At 34.8% G+C, this 22,882-nt stretch overlaps 1 protein-coding gene and 1 long non-coding RNA gene across 3 annotated transcripts in view; both read right to left on the minus strand.

Moving 5' to 3' along the window:
• The window catches only part of LOC133198954 (uncharacterized), a 119,440-nt gene that overhangs the window by 33,620 nt on the left and 62,938 nt on the right, over positions 1–22,882 (minus strand). The gene's annotated exons all lie outside the window — the stretch shown is intronic.
• On the minus strand, positions 1,141–22,515 carry LOC133198956 (uncharacterized). 2 transcript variants are annotated; one of them, XR_009722687.1, is made up of 5 exons: positions 22,446–22,515; positions 16,958–17,022; positions 15,232–15,296; positions 1,953–2,514; positions 1,141–1,348 (listed from the first exon to the last, which is right to left on the minus strand). It is a non-coding gene; the product is annotated as an uncharacterized LOC133198956 (long non-coding RNA). The 2 variants fall into 2 exon arrangements; XR_009722688.1 differs by having other exon boundaries at positions 15,232–15,289; positions 16,952–17,022.

The raw sequence follows: 22,882 nt of genomic DNA on the forward strand, positions 1-22,882 counted from the left end.
ATGGTTGTAAGATTGGGAAGGAGAGATTTTGACTTGATTTTAAAATATACCGATACATATTAGACAGATAGAAAGTGGATTCAAGATATTCCCCTCTGAAGAAAAAGTAACCCTCAAAAGTGAAAAAAGGTTTAAACAAAAACCAAAAAAATGAAAGCAAAAAAATTGACAGTCATGAAGGAAAGGGGTTTTATATAAAAACACCTAAACTGTTATTTTTTTCATTTCACATGTATTTTTCTTCTAATCTATATAAATAACTCTTAACATTCGAAATTTAATAATATTCAATTTTTAATAACATGGATGAGAACCAAATTACAATTTATAAAAGATGATGTATGAATACATTTATGTTATTTTTTGCATTGTTTTTCATATAGTCATCTTTTTTTCTTCATTTTCTTATTACTGTTGTTAAAGTATAATTCTAAATGACAAAAGATATAAAATAATTTCTCTTTTCTCAAAAGAGAACTATATTTCCCTGCACTAGCTCAAGTTTGTTGTGCCATGATGTCATATTCCATTATGGTGGAGATTAACACCATTCATCTATTCTACACAGTGCATACAAAGGCAGATTGGCTGCATGTCATATTTTATTTTAAAACATGTAAAGATATACATGGTCCATTTTCATCTGAGAAGATAAATATATAAAAGCAATGAATTAATACTTTTTGACATGCATTGTATCATTACAAAAGACAGGTGGCTGTGCTGACAAATTTTCATAACAATCTTAGGTGTGTTATTCAATTTGTCAGCACAGCCATCCATGAAACAATGCATGGCAAATAATATTAACTCAGTGTTAAATTGAATATGATACATCCACCAAACAGCATTCTTTGATGAGAACTCAGTACAGTATGGCCAATACCTGATATCTAAGTCACGAAAAGCTACTGGCCTGCATACTTTTCTTGGTTTATTCCAATATGCTGCAGTATCTGTGACTCCAATGGTACTTCGGTCTTCTATGGATGTGACGTGATCAATAATGCCAAATAGTAGGGCGACAACATGTTTAAGATTATTTCTTACAATTATATTTTTGTGTAGAATAAAAATAAATCAGTTCACTTCAACTTTGCTTGTATACACATATTTAATATTCACAAAAAACTTAAAAGCAGAAGTCTCTTAAAATTTAATCAAACTTTTAGCACAATCAAGAAAATAACATTTCAAAAGTGAGAAGAAATTGAAACTTATGCAACACATGTGCATTCTGCTGAAAATATGTGTCCTGACTTTTCAACCAGAATCCATGGGATATAGGGATCACTGGACTGCCGTGTTTCAGGAACACACTTTCCCTTGATAAAACACATATCATCACCTAAAATTTAAATTGTAAACAAAGTTTTCAAAAACATTCTTATTTGCTGTAATTCTAAATAAATAAAATTTAGGAATGGAGTTATATTTAAGTATAACGTCAAGTGCCTGTGAGACATACTTGTTTGTTTCTTAGGCACAAAAAAAAAATCCAAAAAAAATATTTGATATACTGTACATACAATCTGGTGACAGCAGAGGGTTAAATGTTGATGAGATATGCATGGTTGGTGAAAGTTCATGGACATGGATGGAACGATGATGATGATGACATGATGATTAAACAAGCAGCAAAGGATTGTATTACAAAAAATGCTTGATTTTATAACCAAGTCAAATTATGTACTTCAACCAGTAGCCACTATAATCTAAAGCTAGCAGTAAAAAATCCTAATGTCAATCTAAAAAAAAAAAAGACTTGACTCTGAAAATACCAAATATTACATAATATTTACTATTTGTATTTACAAATTTAGGTGAATTAGATTAATCTGGTAATTGCACACATCTTCCCGATGAAAAAATCACTTTAACAAAACAGAAGAAATATTTCATACTCATCTAATCAATAAACGTTACACAATGCAGTATTCATGTAAGCCTACCTAACAGAGCCATGACGACATCATAAATGTGACCAGAGCAATGAAGCTTATATCCACTGTCGGATTTCCTGTTCCGTAAGCGTTCTTCAGACCACCCACAGTAGTTTTGAAGAAAAGATGACACGTCAAAGGCATCTATAGAGGGAATAATGGCAAGATTCGGTGTCCAAGCGATGCTACCATCATGATATGGGTGTGGATATTTTTTCCACGAACCGTTCGTCTGCTGCTAATGGAGGCCTGTATATCACCATCAAAATGACCGATATGTGGCAAATTAAACGCCTCTGCTCCCTCGCATAAATCAACCAAGTCTTGCTTATTTCTATTAGAAGACGGAAAACCTTTCGATTTCAATATATTCTTCAGATCGGTGCACTGTAAACTCCGATAATTTACAGAGTTAGACGCCATCACAGCCAAATTTTGTCCCAGGAGACCCTACTAAACGCCCCTCTAATTTGAAGAGTGCCGTAATGGAAATATAAAGTATTGGTGCCTTTCAAATAGACAGTCAAAATCAAGCATCATGCTTCTCTCTGATGTATAACATATACTGAATCTGCAATATTAAAAAAATATCATGAAACTGTTGAAGCAGTTATCTAGAACAATAGGCCCAAGGGCCCTGAAATGCGCTTGTGATAAATTGTACAACCTATCACTTCTATTTGAAGCCTCTAAGTATCCTGTATATTTAGATAAAGCCCTTAAATTCAGAAAGTAGGTCATTTTATATAAAACACTCTGAGAACCCAAGATGATTCCAAGTCAATTAGCACCTGAGATAGGTGATGGTGACCTATTTATCATTTGTCATTTTCTGCGGACCCAAGATGCAGCAACTATCTAAAATTGATGATTCTAAGCCAAACAGTACCTGAAATATTTATATAGAGCCATAAAATTTCAAAAGTAGGTCAAAATGACCTACTTTTCAGTTGACATACTCTGAGGACCCAAGATGCAACAACTGACAAAGTTTGATGATTCTATGCCAATTGATACCTAAAAATATCTAATTATAACCATAAAATTTCAACAGTACGTCACAGTGACCTACTTTTCAGTTGACATACTTTGAGGACCCAAGATGTATCAACTGACAAAGATTGATGATTCTAAGCCAATTAGTACCTGAAAAAAATATTTAATCAAGTCACAGTGACCTACTTCTTAGTTGACGTACTCCTAACATCCAAGATACATTAACCAACAATTTTTGATGACTCTAAGCAAATAAGTACATGAAATTATTCAAATATAGCCTTAAAATTCCAAGAGAAGTTAAGAGTGATCTACATATTCGACAAACTCCAAGGACAAAAGATGCACCCACTTACAAAATTTGATGATTCTAAATCAATTAGTACCTGATATATTTAAATAAAGCCATAAAATTTCAAAAATAGGTCACAGCGACCTACTTTTTAGTCGACTAACTCTGCGGACCGATGATGCATCAACTGACAAAGTTTGATGATTCAAAACCAAATAGTACCTGAAATTTAAATAAAGCCATACAATTTCAAAAGTAGATCATGGTGACCTTCTTTTCAGTTAACTTACTCCAAAGACCCAAGATGCATCAACTGAAAAAGTTTGATGGTTCCAAACCAAATAGTACTCAAAATATTTAAATATAACAAAAAAATTTCAAAAGTAGATCATGGTGACCTACTTTTCAGTTGACGTTTTTCGAGGACCAAAGATGCATCAACTTACAAAGTTTTATGATCATAGGCCTTGAAATGTCCAAAATATGCCTCTAAAACGCTTTGAAATCGAATGCCTGCAAAGTTCAAAAAGTAGGTCAAGGTGACCTACTTTTTCATAAATTTGTTTCATGGCGCCAAGCTGCATCATCTTACAAGATTAAATGATTCTAAACCTCTCAGCATTCGAATTAATGAAATTCAATGTTTTTAAAAGATTAGCCATAAAATTCAACAAGAGGCCCAAGGGCCTTAACGGTCACCTGAGTACAATACAACAATTTAGAGGATCCATAAACTGATAAATGAAGCTTTGTTGCCCAACAGCAAGAAAATAGTATGATTAGCATCAACAAAATAATTGGTCTAGTATCTATCTGCCCCCCCCCCCCCATTTATCACTATTCCCATGCAGACTATTAACAAAATGTCTATTATTCAACCCCATATTATTCCTTCTCACAATGGCCTCTCTTGGCCGTTGAAGAACATTTAAAAAGATAGGTTATTTTTGTCTCATTTTTATTCATCTATTATTTCCAAGTCATTAAAACTATGAAAGTACTTTTTTTATCATACAATAAATTTTCTTGCATAATTCTCTTATTCTATTAAGCTTTCAAATACATTATGTAAATTGATTAATTATCAAAGGTGAATGAAGGGGAATAACTTTGCTCAGTAGAATACAAGTTAATAGAGCCCTGGCCAGGACCAGAAAACTTGACTAAATGGTCCAGGTGTTCAAAATTCTGGTAAAAATACCCTTGCATATTAAAACTTTTACTCTGTTTGTCTTGAACATCCAAAGAAGCATAGACAATTTTCAAAGAAATGCATTTTCACCATATTATTAAATAAATAAAGCCCCATCCTTACACCAGAACATCTGACCCATTGGCCACGAACTCACAATTCTGGAAGAAGCACCCTTTCTCATCATAACTATACACTTGTTTCTTTAGTTTATAACCAGGAGTAGATAAAAAATTTTGAAAGAAATTAAGCATTTTCACTATATAAATGTAATCAATAGAGCTCTCCCCCCCCCCCCCCCCGAACCCCTGACCCAGGGGCCATGAATTTCACAATTTTGGAAGAGGCATTCTTCCTTATCATAACCATGCAGTTCCTTTGTTTGAAAAATACCCAGGAGCAGAGAAGAAGATTTTGAAAGAATTCATGCCCTTTCCCTATATAATCAATAGAGCCCCCCCCCCCCTCTAACACCAGAACCCCTGACCCTGGGGCCACGAAATTCACAATTTTGGAAGAGGCACTCTTGCTCATCATAACTATGTACTTAGTTATTTTATTTAATACCCAGGAGCAGAAAAGATTTTCTAAGAATTAATGCATTTTCACTATATAATCAATAGAGCCCCCCCCCCCCCCCAACACCAGAACCCCTGACCCTGGGGCCATGAATTTCACAATTTTGGAAGAAGTACTCTTTCTCTTCATAACTATGTACTTAGTTACTTTATTTAATAACCAGGAGCACAGAAAAGGATTTTCATAGAATTACTGCATTTTCACTATATAATCAATAGAGCCCTGCCCTAACACCAGAACCCCTGACCCTGAGGCCATGAAATTCACAATTTCGGAAGAGGCACTCTTGCTCATCATAACTATGTACTTAGTTACTTTATTTAATACCCAGGAGCAGAGAAGAAGATTTTCAAAGAATTCATGCATTTTCACTACATAATCAATAGCGCCCCGCCCTAACACCAGAACCCCTGACCCTGGGGCCATGAAATTCACAATTTTGGAAGAAGTACTCTTGCTCTTCATAACTATGTACTTAGTTACTTTATTTAATAACCAGGAGCACAGAAAAGGATTTTCATAGAATTACTGCAATTCTACTATACAATCAATAGAGCCCCCCCCCCCCCAACACCAGAACCCCTGACCCTGGGGCCATGAAATTCACAATTTTGGAAGAGGCACTCTTGCTCATCATACCTATGTACTTAGTTACTTTATTTAATACCCAGGAGCACAGAAAAGGATTTTCATAGAATTACTGCATTTTTACTATATAATCAATAGAGCCCCACACTAACACCACAACCCCTGACCCTGAGGCCATGAAATTCACAATTTCGGAAGAGGCACTCTTGCTCTTCATAACTATGTACTTAGTTACTTTATTTAATAACCAGGAGCACAGAAAAGGATTTTCATAGAATTACTGCAATTCTACTATACAATCAATAGAGCCCCCCCCCCCCCAACACCAGAACCCCTGACCCTGGGGCCATGAATTTCACAATTTTGGTAGAGGGCTCAATGCTTATTACTATGATGCCAACAGTTTGACTGCTTGATGTCCTGGAGTAAAGAAGAAGATTTTTAAAGATTGTATTATTTTCAGTGGTTTTAGCCCCACCCCTCAGGTCCCAGGGGGGCAAGGACCATGAAATTCACCATTTTTGTTCCCCTTCACCCATAGATGCTATATGCCAAATTTGGTTGAAATTGCTTAAGCGGTTTCAGAGAAGAAGCTAAAAATGTTCAAATGTTAACACACGACGCACACCGCACGACGCACGCCGACGGACGAGAACAGATAGCAATAGGTCACCTGAGTGACTCAGGTGACCTAAAAAGTAGGTCAAGGTGACCTTCTTTTAATTGACGTACTTCGATGACCCAAGATGCATCAACATATAAAGACTAATGATCGTAGACCTTGCAGTAAGCAAAATATTAACATTTTAATAAAATGTAATTTTGGGTCAACTTTGATGTGACCATGAGATCATGCCTTTGCCCCAGGGCAATTCCCCTTGCAAATTTTAATCTACAGCATATCCTCAACCTAATGTGTAAGTTTGGTGATAATCTGCCCAGTGGTTTTTTGAGATTTTTAGCAACCAGTACTTTTGGTTTTATTAACCAAATTATCTCTCTTTGTTTAAGGGTCACAACCCTAGATTTAATATAAACGGGAGTCTTTCGGTCAAGGATACCCTGCGACAAATTTGACAATAATTGGCAAAGGGGTTCTTGAGTTATGGCCCATATTCTAGAAAGTTAACGCACACCGCACAAATGGATATAGCATTAGCTCTTTCAGCCCTTGGCTCAGAAGTACAAATGTAAACAATATAACACATCAAATGGATATATTTATCAACTGGTATTTTCTTATGATATCAATGATCAAAAATCAAAATCCAAGTACAATGTTCATATCTAATGTAAGCTCATTTGACTTTAATTTATGTTCATCAGACTTTAACAATAAAAACAATATTATCCCTCTCATAGATTTCTTTTAGCAGTAAACAACAAGAGGCCCATGGGCCACATTGCTCACCTGAGCACATTGGCTAGGCAAAACCACAAATCAGTTCAGTATTGAAAAGGTTACGGGGGGGGGGGGGAGAGAGATACCTGATGATGCTTTCATGTCAATATAACAAATGGCGTTGTTGTACTTGAGTAAATTTTGAAAAATTTTTCCAATATAATCCTTTGTAAAAATTTGATCCCCCATTGTGGCTCTTCCCTATCCCAGAGGTCAATATTTGAACAAACTTGAATCTACACTACCTGAGGATGCTTCCATATCAATATGACTAAACATAGCTTTTCTGTTCTTGAGAAGAAATATTTTTTCTGCATGTTCTTATGTAAAACTTTCGATCCCCGATTGGGCCCCGCCCCACCCCGGGGGTCATCATTTGAACGAATTTGAATTTACACTATCTGAGGATGCTTCCATATCAAAATGACTAAACATGATTTTCAGTTCTTGAGAAGAGGATATTTTCCTATTTGTTCCTATGTAAAATTTTCGACACCCCATTGTGGCCCATCCCTATCCCCGGGGGTCATCATTTTAACAAACTTGAATCTACACTACCTGAGGATGCTTCCATATCAAAATGACTAATCATGGCTTTGCAGTTCTTGAGAAGAGGATATTTTCCTATTTGTTCCTATGTAAAATTTTCGACACCCCATTGTGGCCCATCCCTATCCCCGGGGGTCATCATTTTAACAAACTTGAATCTACACTACCTGAGGATGCTTCCATATCAAAATGACTAATCATGGCTTTGCAGTTCTTCATCAGAAAGATATTTTCCTATATATTTCTATTTAAGACTTCGATCCTCCATTGTGGCCCCACCCTACCCCAGGGGGTCATGATTTGAACAATCTTGAATTTATACTACCTGAGGATACTTCCATTAAATATGATATCAGGGCTTTGCTGTTCCTGAGAAGAAGATTTTTAAAATTTTTCCTATATATTTTTATGTAAAACTTTGATCCTCCATTGTGGCCCCGCCCTACCCCCAGGGGTCATGATTTGAACAAATTTGAATTTTTACTACCTGAGGATGCTTCCATATAAATATTACCAATCAGGGCTTTGCTGTTCTTGAGAAGATTTTTTAAAGATTTTTCCTATATATTTCTATGTAAAACTTTGATCCTCCATTGTGGCCCCGCCCTACCCACGGAGGTCATGATTTGAACAAACTTGAATCTTCACTACTTGAGGATGCTTCCATATAAATATGACATCATGGCTTTGCTGTTCTTGAGAAGAAGATTTTTAAAGGTTTTTCCTATATATTTCTATGTAAAACTTTGATCCTCCATTGTGGCCCCGCCCTACCCCCGGGGGTCATGATTTGAACAAATTTGAATCTTCACTACTTGAGGATGCTTCCATATAAATATGACTCATCATGGCTTTGCTGTTCTTGAGAAGAAGATTTTTAAAGGTTTTTCCTATATATTTCTATGTAAAACTTTGATCCTCCATTGTGGCCCGGCCCTACCCCCGGGGGTCATGATTTGAACAAATTTGAATCTACACTACCTGAGGATGCTTTCATATAAATATGACCAATCAGGGCTTTGCTGTTCTTGAGAGGAAGATTTCTTTTTTTATCAAGATTTTTCCTATATATTTCTATGTAAAACTTTGATCCTCCATTGTGGCCCCGCCCTACCCACGGGGGTCATGATTTGAACAAACTTGAATCTACACTACCTGAGCATGCTTCCATATAAATATGATTCATCATGGCTTTGCTGTTCTTGAGAAGAAGATTTTTAAAGGTTTTTCCTATATATTTCTATGTAAAACTTTGATCCTCCATTGTGGCCCCACCCTACCCCCGGGGGTCATGATTTGAACAAATTTGAATCTTCACTACCTGAGGATGCTTCCACATGAGTTTCATCTTCCCTGGCTCTGTGGTTCTTGACAAGAAGATTTTTAAAAGATGCTATTAATTTTTCACTAATTCTTTATTATCTCCCCTTGAAAGAGGGCATGGCCCTTCATTTAAACAAACCTGAATCCCCTTCACCCAAGGATACTTTATGGCAAGTTTGGTTGAAATTGGCCCAGTGGTTCTTGAGAAGAAGATGAAAATGTGAAAAGTTTACGACAACAACGACGCCAACGACGACACCGACGACGACAGACAACGGACAAATTTTGATCAGAAAAGCTCACTTGAGCCTTTGGCTCAGGTGAGCTAAAAAAAGGACAAATCTGCAGAAATGTTGTACCCTAAAAGTAAATATTTTGCATCAAATTGACTATGTTCAACAGCTTGTATCTTCTTCACAAATGACCAAAAATCAAACCAAGGTGCCATGCACATGTATCATGTAAAAATATTTGGGAAAATAAGTTCTTAGATTAAGAAGCGTAGGGCTGTCAGAACAAAAATATTTAACCCTATATACAAGAGGTGGCATAAAAATCAAGAATACCAACAACTCGTATTTTTGTCATAGAAGATCAAAAACTATATCCAAACACTTCTCTTCCAAATGTACAACTGATTTGCACAATAAAAAATTCCTATTTTTCTCTCCTAAATAATCAAAAATCTAGAATTTAGGTACCATGTTCATTTATGACGGATAGATAATTGTTCAACAATTGTAGGAGTACTCTGGAAAATAGAATGTATATGTACAAGTAGGATGTATCCAAACAAATGTTGTATTCTCTTTTATTTTGCACAAAAATGACTGAAATTCAATAATTGCTATCTGAACCATAATGATTAGAAGTCTAAATCCAAGTACTAAGCAAATACTAAATGTACAAACAAATTGATCTCCAAACCAAAACTTCTTATTATGAAAACTATTGGAGAAGTTATCAGAGTAAACAATGAACCCAGTATGCAATATTTTGCATTAAAATGACTGATTTTAAAAACCAGTACCTTTATAGATGATCAAAATTCAAAGTTGAAGCATCATATTAATATCTGATGTATGTTTTTTATAATTTAAAAAAAAAAAATGATATCTTTAAAACTGTTGAAGGAGTTATTTAGAAAAATCATGTACACTTGTATGCAAAAAAAAAAAAAAAATAATAATAATAATAATAATAATAAAAAAAAAAATTAAATGGCCAAATTTATCAACTGGTAGTTTCTTGTCAATGACCAAAATCAAAATCAAAGTATCATGTTCATGTCTATTGTATGTTCATTAGACTTGAACAATTAGAAACCTATATTCCCTTTCATGGGATTTCTTTTAGCAGAAAACTGAAGGAGAAATTATCTGCAGAATTGTTGTACCCTAAAAATAATATTTTGCATCAAATTGACATGTTCAACAGTTTGTATCTTTTACATATGTGACCTAAAACCAAACCAAGGTGCCATGGGGGGATATGCATATCATTGATATAAAAACATTCAGGAAAAAGTTCTTAGGTTTAGATATGTAGGAGCTATCTAGACAAACAAGAGGCCCAAGGGCCTTGAATCGCTCTTCTAATAAACTGTACAACCTACGGTATCACTTCTATTTGATGATTCAAATCCGTATAGTACACCAAAAATATTAAATACAGCCATAAAATTTCAAAAGTAGGTCAGGGTGACCTACTTTTCAGTTGTCGTACTCCAAGGACCCAAGATGCATCAACTGACAAAGTTTGATGATTCTAAGCAAACTGGTTTCTGAAATATATTATTAAAGCCATAAATTTTCAAAAGTAGGTCATGGTGACCTATTTTTCAGTCGATTTACTCCGAAGACCCAAGATGCATCAACTGACAAAGTTTGATGATTCTAAGCCAATTAGTACTTGCAATATTTAATTATAGTCATATAAATTGAAAAGTAGATCACGATAGTCTACTTTTCAGTCGACCTACTGCGATGACCTAAGATACATCAACTTACAAAGTTTTATGATCAAAGGCCTTAAAATGTCCAAATTATGCCTCTTAAATGCTTTGAAATCGCATGCCTGCAAAGTTCAAAAAGTAGGTCACTGTGACCTACTTTTTAATACATATGTTTTATGGCCCCAAGATGCATCATCTTGCAAGATTCCATGTTTCTGAACCTCTCAATAATCAAATTATTGACCTGAATTGTTTTGTAAAAGATTAACCATAAAATTCAAAAAAATAGGTCAAGCTGAAATACTTTTTAGTTGACGTACTTCGATGACCAAATATACATCAACTGACAAAGTTTGATGATCATAGGCCTTAAATTGTTCAAAATATGCCTCTAAATCATTTTGATAAAGAATGGCTGCAAAATTTAAAAAGTAGGCCACTGTGACTTACTTTTAAGTCAACATGATATGAGGTCCTTAGATGCATCAACTAACAAGATTTGATGATCCTAGTCCTTATAGTAAGCAAAAATATCAACATTTTAAAAAAATGTAATTTTTCGTCAACTTTGAAGTGACCTTGAGACCACGCCCTTTGCCCCAGGGTGATGCCTTGAACAATTTTTAATCTACAACATATCCTCATCCTTTTGTATAAGTTTGGTGATAATCTGCCCAGTAGATCTGGAGAAGATTTTTTAGCAACCAGTACTTTTGTTTCCATTTTCTTAATTATCTCCCCTTGCTTAAGGGTCACAACCCTAGTTTTAGTACAATAGGGAGTCCTTGCGCCAAGGATACCCTGTGACAAATTTCACAATAATTGGCCAAGGGGTTCTTGAGTTATGGCCCATATTCTAAAAAGTTTAAGCACACCCAACAAATGGCCATAGCATTAACTCTTTGAGCCTTTGGATAAGAAGAGCTAATAACAAGAGGCCCATGGGCCACATCGCTCACCTGAGCACATTGGCTAGGCAAAAGCACAAATCAGTTCAGTATTGAAAAGACCGGGGGGGGGGCTTGAATTTTAAACTACCTGATGATGCTTCCATGTCAATGTAACAAATGGCTTTGTTGTACTTGAGAAGATTTTAAAAAATTTCCCATATATTCCTTTCTAAAAATTTGATCCCCCATTGTGGCTCCTCCCTATCCCAGGAGTCATCATTTGAACAAACTTGAATCTACACTACCTGAGGATGCTTCCATATCAATATGACTAAACATAGCTTTACTGTTCTTGAGAAGAAATATTTCTTCGATATGTTCTTATGTAAAACTTTCCATCCCCCATTGGGCCCCACCCTACCCCTGCGGGTCATCATTTGAACAAAATAGAATCTATACTACCTAAGGATGCTTCCATATCAAAATGACTAATAATGGTTTGCAGTTCTTCAGAAGAAGAAATTTTCCTATATATTTCTATGTAAAACGTTGATCCTCCATTGTGGCCCCGCCCTACACCCAGGGGACATGGTTTGAACAAACTTGAATCTACACTACCTGAGGATGTGTCCATATAAATTTGACTCATCATGGCTTTCCTGTTATTGAGAAGAAGATTTTTAAAGATTTTTCCTTTATATTTCTATGTAAAACTTTGATCCTCCATTGTGGCCCCGCCCTACCCCTTGGGGTCATGGTTTGAACAAACTTGAATCTACACTACCTGAGGATGCTTCCATATAAATATGACTCATCATGGCTTTACTGTTCTTGAGAAGAAGATTTTTAAAGATTTTTCCTATATATTTCTATGTAAAACTTTGATCCTCCATTGTGGCCCCGCCCTACCCCCAGGGGGATCCTGGCTTTAACAAACTTGAATCTACACTACCTGAGGATGCTTCCCTATAAATATGATTCATCATGGCTTTGCTGTTCTTGAGAAGAAGATTTTTAAAGATTTTTCCTATATATTTCTATGTAAAACTTTGATCCTCCATTGTGGCCCCGTCCTACCCCCGGGGGTCATGGTTTTAACAAATTTGAATCTACACTACCTGAGGATGCTTCCATATAAATATGACTCATCATGGCTTTGCTGTTCTTGAGAAGAAGATTTTTAAAGATTTTTCCTTTATATTTCTATGTAAAACTTTGATCCTCCATTGCGGCCCCGCCCTACCCCTTGGGGTCATGGTTTGAACAAACTTGAATCTACACTACCTGAGGATGCTTCCCTATAAATATGACTCATCGTGGTTTTGCTGTTCTTAAGAAGAAGACTTTCAAAGATTTTTCGTATATGTTTCTATGTAAAACTTTGATCCTCCATTGTGGCCCCGCCCTACCCCCAGGGGGATCCTGGCTTTAACAAACTTGAATCTACACTACCTGAGGATGCTTCCCTATAAATATGATTCATCATGGCTTTGCTGTTCTTGAGAAGAAGATTTTTAAAGATTTTTCCTTTATATTTCTATGTAAAACTTTGATCCTCCATTGCGGCCCCGCCCTACCCCCAGGGGTCATGGTTTGAACAAACTTGAATCTACACTACCTGAGGATGCTTCCACATAAATATGATTCATCATGGCTTTGCTGTTCTTGAGAAGATTTTTAAAGATTTTTCCTATATACTTCTATGTAAAACTTTGATCCTCCATTGTGGCCCCGCCCTACCCCCGGGGGTCATGATTTGAACAAACTTGAATCTACACTACCTGAGAATGCTTCCACATGAATTTGACTCATCATGGCTTTGCTGTTCTTGAGAAGAAGATTTTTAAAGATTTTTCCTATATATTTCTATGTAAAACTTTGATCCTCCATTGCTGGCCCGCCCTATCCCTGGGGGTCATGGTTTTAACAAACTTGAATCTACACTACCTGAGGATGCTTCCATATAAATATGACTCATCATGGCTTTGCTGTTCTTGAGAAGAAGATTTTTAAAGATTTTTCCTATATATTTCTATGTAAAATTTTGATCCTCCATTGTGACCCAGCCCTACCCTCGGGGGTCATGATTTGAACAAACTTGAATCTACACTACCTGAGGATGCTTCCACATGAGTTTCATCTCTCCTGGCCCTATGGTTCTTGAGAAGAAGATTTTTAAATGATTCCATTATTTTTTCAGTAATTCCTAATTATCTTCCCTTGAAAGAGGGCTTGGCCCTTCATTTTAACAAACTTAAATCCCCTTTACCAAAGGATACTTTGTGGCAAGTTTTGTTGAAATTGGCCCAGTGGTTCTTGAGAAGAAGTCGAAAATGTGAAAAGTTTACAGACAGACAGACGGACAGACAGACGGACAGACAGAGGGACACCGGACAAAATGTGATCAGAAAAGCTCACTTGAGCTTTCAGCTCAGGTGAGCTAAAAAGAACCCTGTATGCAATAATTGGCATAAAAAATATTCTTGTCATAAATGATCCAAAACACTAATCAAAAATCAAAATCAATGCACTAAACATATCTCTTATATAAATATGTACAACTTCTCTGCACAACAAACTCCTTACTTTGAAAACTGTTGATGGGATTATCCAGACATATGATATGCCAAAATAAGCAATATTTGGCACCCAAACTGATGAAGTTAAACAACTGTTCATTTCCCAAAAATGATCTAAATTCAAAATCAGAGCACCATGCATATCTTTAATGAAAGTTTATAACCTCATCTGCAAAACAACATCTTCTGACTTTGAAAACTGTTAGAGTGCTTATCCTGAAAAACGATGTAAAAGCTACATTATACATACAAATGACTAAGTTCAACAACTGCTATTTTCCCTATAAATGATCTGAAATCAAAACTCAACTATCTTGTACATCATTAGTGTATGTACAATTGATCTGTATAAAAAAACCTCTTATCCTGAACACTATAAGAGAAGAGAACTGGATAAATGATGAGCACCGTAATCAATACTTTGCATACAATTCACCCAGTTCATCTGCTAATATCCCTCTCCTAAATGATCAAAAGTCAAAATTTAGGTACCAAGTTCATTTTCAGGGATAGATAATTGATCCCCAATTGTAGGAGTACTCTGGAAAAATGAACAGATTCAACCACTGCTATTTTCCCCTATCACACATTAGAATTCAAAATTAATGTAACCAATAGATCCCTAATACATGTAATGTACAATTTACCTGCAAAATATTAATTTCTTATTTTCAACAATTTAGCAAGATGTATCCAAACAAATGTTGTACTCTCTTATATTCTGCAGCACAAAAATGACTGAAGTTCAATAACTGCTATTTGAAGCATAAATGATCAGTAGTCTAAATCCAAGTACTACGCAAATACTTAATGTATGTACTTTTGATCTGCAAACCAAAAACTTCTTATTGTAAAAACTGCTGCAGAAGTTATCCGAACAAATGTTGAACCCAGTATGCAATATTTTGCATCAAAATGATGTGACTAATTTTAACAACTGGTACCTTTATAGATGATCAAAAATCAAAGTCGAAGCATCATATTCATTTCCCATGTATGTTTCTTTGATCTGCAAAATAAAAATAAATGATATCTTTAAAACTGTTGAAGGAGTTGTCTGGAAAAATCATGTACACTTGTAAGCAATATAACACATTAAATGGCTAAATTTATCACATGGTATTTTCTTATCAATGACCAAAAATCAAACTCCAAGCATATTGGCATCTCTGCTGTATGTTCATTAGACTTGATCAATTAGAAACCTATATTCCCTTTCATGGGATTTCTTTTAGCAGAAAACTGAAGAAGGTATTGCCTACAGAAATGTTGTACTCTTAAAGCAATATTTTACATCAAATTGACATGTTCAACAGTTTGTATCTTTTTCATAAATGACCAAAAATCAAACCAAGGTGCCATGAATATCAATGATGTAAAAACATTCAGGAAAAAAGTCCTTAGGTTTAGATATGTAGGAGCTTTCTGGACAAATAAAATGAACCCTTTCTGCAAGAGTTGACATAAAAATCAAAAATACCAACAACTAGTATATTTGTCATAAACGATCCAAAACAAAGTCCAAACACTTATCAACTCTCTTCCAAATGTACAACTGATTTGCACATTAAAAAAATCATATCCCAAAAACTGTAGGATAAAATACCCTATAAGAAATATTTTGCACAAACATCTGGTATTTTCCAAGTCACTAATCAAAAATCAAAATCAATGTACTAAACATATCTCTTATATAAATATGTACAACTTCTCTGCACAACAAACTCCTTACTTTGAAAACTGTTGATGGGATTATCCAGATATATCATATGCCAAAATAAGCAATATTTGGCACCCAAACTGATGAAGTTAAACAACTGTTCATTTCCCAAAAATGATCTAAATTCAAAATCAGAGCACCATGCATATCTTTAATGAAAGTTTATAACCTCATCTGCAAAACAACATCTTCTGACTTTGAAAACTGTTAGAGTGCTTATCCTGAAAAACGATGTAAAAGCTACATTATACATACAAATGACTAAGTTCAACAACTGCTATTTTCCCTATAAATGATCTGAAATCAAAACTCAACTATCTTGTACATCATTAGTGTATGTACAATTGATCTGTATAAAAAAACCTCTTATCCTGAACACTATAAGAGAAGAGAACTGGATAAATGATGAGCACCGTAATCAATACTTTGCATACAATTCACCCAGTTCATCTGCTAATATCCCTCTCCTAAATGATCAAAAGTCAAAATTTAGGTACCAAGTTCATTTTTCAGGGATAGATAATTGATCCCCAATTGTAGGAGTACTCTGGAAAAATGAACAGATTCAACCACTGCTATTTTCCCCTATCACACATTAGAATTCAAAATTAATGTAACCAATAGATCCCTAATACATGTAATGTACAATTTACCTGCAAAATATTAATTTCTTATTTTCAACAATTTAGCAAGATGTATCCAAACAAATGTTGTACTCTCTTATATTCTGCAGCACAAAAATGACTGAAGTTCAATAACTGCTATTTGAAGCATAAATGATCAGTAGTCTAAATCCAAGTACTACGCAAATACTTAATGTATGTACTTTTGATCTGCAAACCAAAAACTTCTTATTGTAAAAACTGCTGCAGAAGTTATCCGAACAAATGTTGAACCCAGTATGCAATATTTTGCATCAAAATGATGTGACTAATTTTAACAACTGGTACCTTTATAGATGATCAAAAATCAAAGTCGAAGCATCATATTCATTTCCCATGTATGTTTCTTTGATCTGCAAAATAAAAATAAATGATATCTTTAAAACTGTTGAAGGAGTTTTCTGGAAAAATCATGTACACTTGTAAGCAATATAACACATTAAATGGCTAAATTTATCACATGGTATTTTCTTATCAATGACCAAAAATCAAACTCCAAGCATATTGGCATCTCTGCTGTATGTTCATTAGACTTGATCAATTAGAAACCTATATTCCCTTTCATGGGATTTCTTTTAGCAGAAACTGAAGAAGGTATTGTCTAAAGAAATGTTGTACCCTTAAAGTAATATTTTACATCAAATTGACATGTTCAACAGTTTGTATCTTTTTCATAAATGACCAAAAACCAAACCAAGGTGCCATGAATATCAATGATGTAAAAACATTCAGGAAAAAAGTCCTTAGGTTTAGATATGTAGGAGCTTTCTGGACAAATAAAATGAACCCTTTCTGCAAGAGTTGACATAAAAATCAAAAATACCAACAACTAGTATATTTGTCACAAACGATCCAAAACAAAGTCCAAACACTTATCAACTCTCTTCCAAATGTACAACTGATTTGCACATTAAAAAAATCCTATCCCAAAAACTGTAGGATAAAATACCCTATAAGAAATATTTTGCACAAACATCTGGTATTTTCCCAGTTACTAATCAAAAATCAAAATCAATGTACTAAACATATCTCTTATATAAATATGTACAATTTCTCTGCACAACAAACTCCTTACTTTGAAAACTGTTGATGGGATTATCCAGACATATCATATGCCAAAATAAGCAATATTTGGCATCGAAACTGATAAAGTTCAACAACTGTTCATTTCCCAAAAATGATCTATATTTAAAATCAGAGCACCATGCACATCTTTAATGAAAGTTTATAACCTCATCTGCAAAACAAACAACATCTTCTGATTTTGAAAACTGTTAGAGTGCTTATCCTGAAAAATGATGTAAAAGCTATATTATACATACAAATGATTAAGTTCAACAACTGCTATTTTCCCTATAAATGACCTGAAATCAAAACTCAACTATCTTGTACATCATTGGTGTATGTACAATCGATCTGCAAAAAACTAGAAATATGTCCATAGGACATGAATGCCCTGCTGAGGGTATATTAGTAATGCAACTTGAAAATTTGTATTAGTGTATGAAATCTGATGAGAATATCTTGAAGTTTCTTTAAAATTGAAATCTTCTAAAAGTTGGATATAAATAATAAATTATCACCAAATTATGTATAAGTCATAAGCGTACATAAATATATTTTAAATGGTTTCTTTAAAATTAAGCAAAATGCAAATTTAAGAAAAGTGAGGTCAAGGTCAAAAAATTTTGATGCAGTTGAATAGCTCTCATCAGTATGTATCAGCATACGAAGTTTGATAATACTATCCTGAATGGTATCTTTAAAACTGAGCTAAACACTAATTTTAGAAAAGTGAGGTCAAAGTGAAAGGAAAGGTGAAGGTCAAAAAATGATGATGCAGTTGAATAGATCTCATTACTATGTATTAGGATATGAAGTTTGAAATATCTTGAATGGTTTCTTTAAAACTGAGCTAAACAATTATTTAAGAAAAAAAGGGCGTCAAGGTCAAAAGAAACGTCAAGGTAAAAAATATGTGGATGCAGTTGAATAGCTCTCATCAGTATGTTTCAGCATATGAAGTTTGATAACACTATCCTGAATGGTTTCTTTAAAACTGAGCTAAACACTTATTTAAGAAAAGTGAGGTCAAAGGTCAAAGGAAAGGTGAAAAAAAAAATGTTGATGTAGTTGAATAGCTCCTATCAGGATATATCAGCATAAGAAGTTTGAAAACACTGTCCTGAATGGTTTCTTTAAAACTACTTCACACTAATTTAAGAAAAGTGAGGTCAAGGTCAAAGGAAAGGTCAAGGTCAAAAAATGTTGATGCAGTTTAACAGCTCTCATCAGTATGTATCAGCATATAAAGTTTGATAAAATATCTTCAATGGTATCTTTAAAAATAAGCTAAACACCACTTTAGGAAAAGTGAGGTCAAGGTCAAAGGAAAGGTCAAGGTCAAAAAATGTTGATGCAGTTCCATAGCATTCATCAATATCCATCAGCATATGAAGTTTGATTAAAATATCTTAGATAATTTCTTTGAAAATGAGCTTTGAACTGACCTAAACGCAAAGCACGATGGAAGGACAAACAGAAGGACAGGAGGATGGAAGGACAGAAGATGAACATGACAAACACTATTTTCCCAGGTCATATTCATAGCGGGGAATTAAAAATGTCTTATCCTGAACACTATAAGAGGAGAGAATTGGTCAAATGATGAGCACTGTAATCGATATTTTGCATAAAATTGACCCAGTTCATCTGCTAATATCCCTCTCCTAGATGATCCAAAATCAAAATTTAGGTACCATGTTTTCATTTCTCAGGGATAAAAAATTGATCAACAATTGTAGGAGTACTCTGGAAGATAGAACATGTTCAACCTCTGCTATTTTCCCCCATCAAACATCAAAATTCAAAATCAAAGTACTCAGTAGATCCTTAATACATGTATATATATAATTTACCTGCAAAATATTAATTTCTTATTTTCAACAATTTACATGTAGCAAGATGTATCCAAACAAATGTTGTACTCTCTTATATTCTGCAGCACAAAAATGACTGAAGTTCAATAACTGCTATTTGAACCATAATTGATCAGAAGTCTAAATCCAAGTACCAAGTATCAAACTATATGCTTCCATGTCAATATAACAAATGGCTTTGTTGTACTTGAGATTTTTTTTTTTAATTTTCCCATATATTCCTTTGTAAAAATTTGATCTCCCATTGTGGCTCCTCCCTATCCCATGGGTCATCATTTGAACAAACTTAAATCTACACTACCTGAGGATGCTTCCATATCAATATGACTAAACATAGCTTTTCTGTTCTTGAGAAGCATTTCTTTTTTCTATATGTTCTTATGTAACTTTCAATCCCCCACTGTGGCTCCACCCTCCCCCCGGGGGTCATCATTTGAACAAAATTGAGGATGCTTCCATATCAAAATGCTAAACATGATTTTCTGTTCTTGAGAAGAAAATATTCTCCTATATGTTCTATGTAAAATTTTCGATCCCCATTGTGGCCCAACCCTATCCCCGGGGGGTTATCATTTTAACAAACTTGAATCTACACTACCTGAGGATGATTCGATATCACAATGAATAATCATAGCTTTGCAGTTCTTCTTCAGAAGATATTTTCCTATATATTTCTATGTAAGACTCTGACCCTCCATTGTGGTCCCACCCTTCCCCCGGGGTTCATTTTTTGAACAAAATAGAATCTACACCCTAAGGATGCTTCCACATAAATATGACCAATCAGGGCTTTGTTGTTCCTGAGAAGATTTTTAAAATTTTTCCTATACATTTCTATGTAAAACTTTAATCCTCCATTGTGGACCCACCCCACTCCAAGGGGTCATGATGTGAACAAACTTGAATCTTCACTACCTAAGGATGCTTCCATATAAATATGACCAATAAGGGTTTTGCTAATCTTGAGAAGATTTTTAAAGATTTTTCCTATATATTTCTATGTAACTTTGATCCTCCATTGTTTGGTTGAAATTGGCCCCGTGGTTCTAGAGAAGAAGTCGAAAATGTGAAAGTTTACAGACAGAGGGACGGAATGACAGATGGGCTACATACAAAATGTGATCAGAAAAGCTCACTTGAATTTTGAGCTCAGGTGAGCTAACAAGAGGCCCATGGGCCACAATGCTCACCTGAGTAACTTTGGCCCTGCTGTTCTTCACCAGACTTTCCCCCATGTAATACACCTATTGTGGTCCCATCCTATCCCAGGGGTCATGATTTTAACAATTTAGAATCTACACTACCCCAGGATACTTCTACATTAGTTTCAGCTTTTTGGCCCTGTGGTTCTTGAGAAGAAGATTTTTTAAGTTTTTTTCTATATATTTCGATGTAAAACTTGGATTCCCTATTGTGGCCCCGCCCTACCCCCGGGGGTCATGCTTTTAACAATTTATATCTACACTACCCCAGGATACTTCTACATTAGTTTCAGCTTTTCTGGCCCTGTGGTTCTTGAGAAGAAGATTTTTAAAGATTGTTTCTATATATTTCAATGTAAAACTTGGATTCCCTATTGTGGCCCCGCCCTACCCCCGGGGGTCATGATTTTAACAATTTAGAATCTACACTACCCCAAGATGCTTCCACATTAGTTTCAGCTTTTCTGGCCCAGTGGTTCTTGAGAAGAAGATTTTTAAAGATTTTTCCTATATACTTCTACGTAAAACATTGATTCCACATTGTGGCCCCGCCCTACCCCCGGGGGTCATGATTTGAACAATTTAGAATCTACACTACCCCAGGATGCTTCCTTATAAGTTTCAGGTTTACTGGCTCTGTGGTTCTTGAGAAGAAGAATTTTTAATGACCCCACCCTATTTTTGTCTTCTCTTGATTATCTCCCCTTGTGAGGGGACTTGGCCCTTCATTTTAACAATTTAAATTCCCCTTCACCCAAGGATGCTTTGTACCAAGTATGGTCAAAATTGGCCCAGTGGTTCTTGAGAAGAAGTCAAAAATGTGAAAAGTTTACAGACGGACGGACAGACGGACAGACGGACGGACGGTCGACGGACAAAATGTGATCAGAAAAGCTCACTTGAGCCTTCGGCTCAGGTGAGCTAAAAACGATGTAAAAGCTACATTATACATACAAATGACTAAGTTCAACAACTGCTATTTTCCCTATAAATGATCTGAAATCAAAACTCAACCATCTTGTATATCATTGTATGTACAATTAACCTGCAAAAAAAGTCTTTATCCTGAATACTACAAGAAAGGAGAACTGGATAGATGATGAGCACTGTAATCAATACTTTGCATACAATTCACCCAGTTCATCTGCTAATATACCTCTCCTAAATGATCAAAAATCAAAATTTAGGTACCAAGTTCATTTTTCAGGGATAGATAATTGATCCCCAATTGTAGGAGTACTCTGGAAGATAGAACATGTTCAACCTCTGCTATTTTCCCCCATCAAGCATCAGAATTCAAAATTATTCAGTAGACCCTTAATATATGTAATGTACAATTTACCTGCAAAATGTTAATTTCTTATTTTCAACAATTTAGCAAGATGTATCCAAACAAATGTTGTACTCTCTCATATTTTGCATAAAAATGACCGAAGTTTAATAACTGCTATTTGAACCATAAATGAACAGAAATCTAAAGCCAAGTACTACACAAATACGTAATGTATGTTCTATTGAACTGCAAACCAAAAACTTCTCATAGTAAAAACTGTTGGAGAAGTTATCCAAATAAATGATGAACCCAGTATGCAATATTTTGTATAATAATGATGTGATAATTTTAACAACTGGTACCTTTATAGATGATCAAAAATCAAAGTTGAAGCATCATATTCATCTCTGATGAACATTTCTTTGATCTACAAAATAAAAAAAATGATATCTTTAAAACTGTTGAAGGAGTTATCTGGAAAAATCAACTTGAAGTACACTTGTTAGTAATATAAGACATTAAATGGCTAAATTAATCAACTGGTACTTTCTTATCAATGACCAAAAATCAAACTCCAAGTGCAATGTGCATCTCTATTGTATGTTTATTAGACTTGAACAATTCGAAACCTATATTCCCTTTCATGGGATTTCTTTAAGCAGAAAAATGAAGGAGGTATTATCTGCAGAAATGTTGTACCCTAAAAGTAATATTTTGCATCTAATTGACATGTTCAACAGTTTGTATCTTTTTCATAAATGACCAAAAACCAAACCAAGGTGCCATGAATATCAATGAT

Source organism: Saccostrea echinata, unplaced genomic scaffold (genome assembly GCF_033153115.1).
Source record: "Saccostrea echinata isolate AGI-Se365-2 ecotype Australia unplaced genomic scaffold, CSIRO_AGI_Sech_v1 ptg000033l, whole genome shotgun sequence".
Taxonomy (NCBI): domain Eukaryota; kingdom Metazoa; phylum Mollusca; class Bivalvia; order Ostreida; family Ostreidae; genus Saccostrea; species Saccostrea echinata.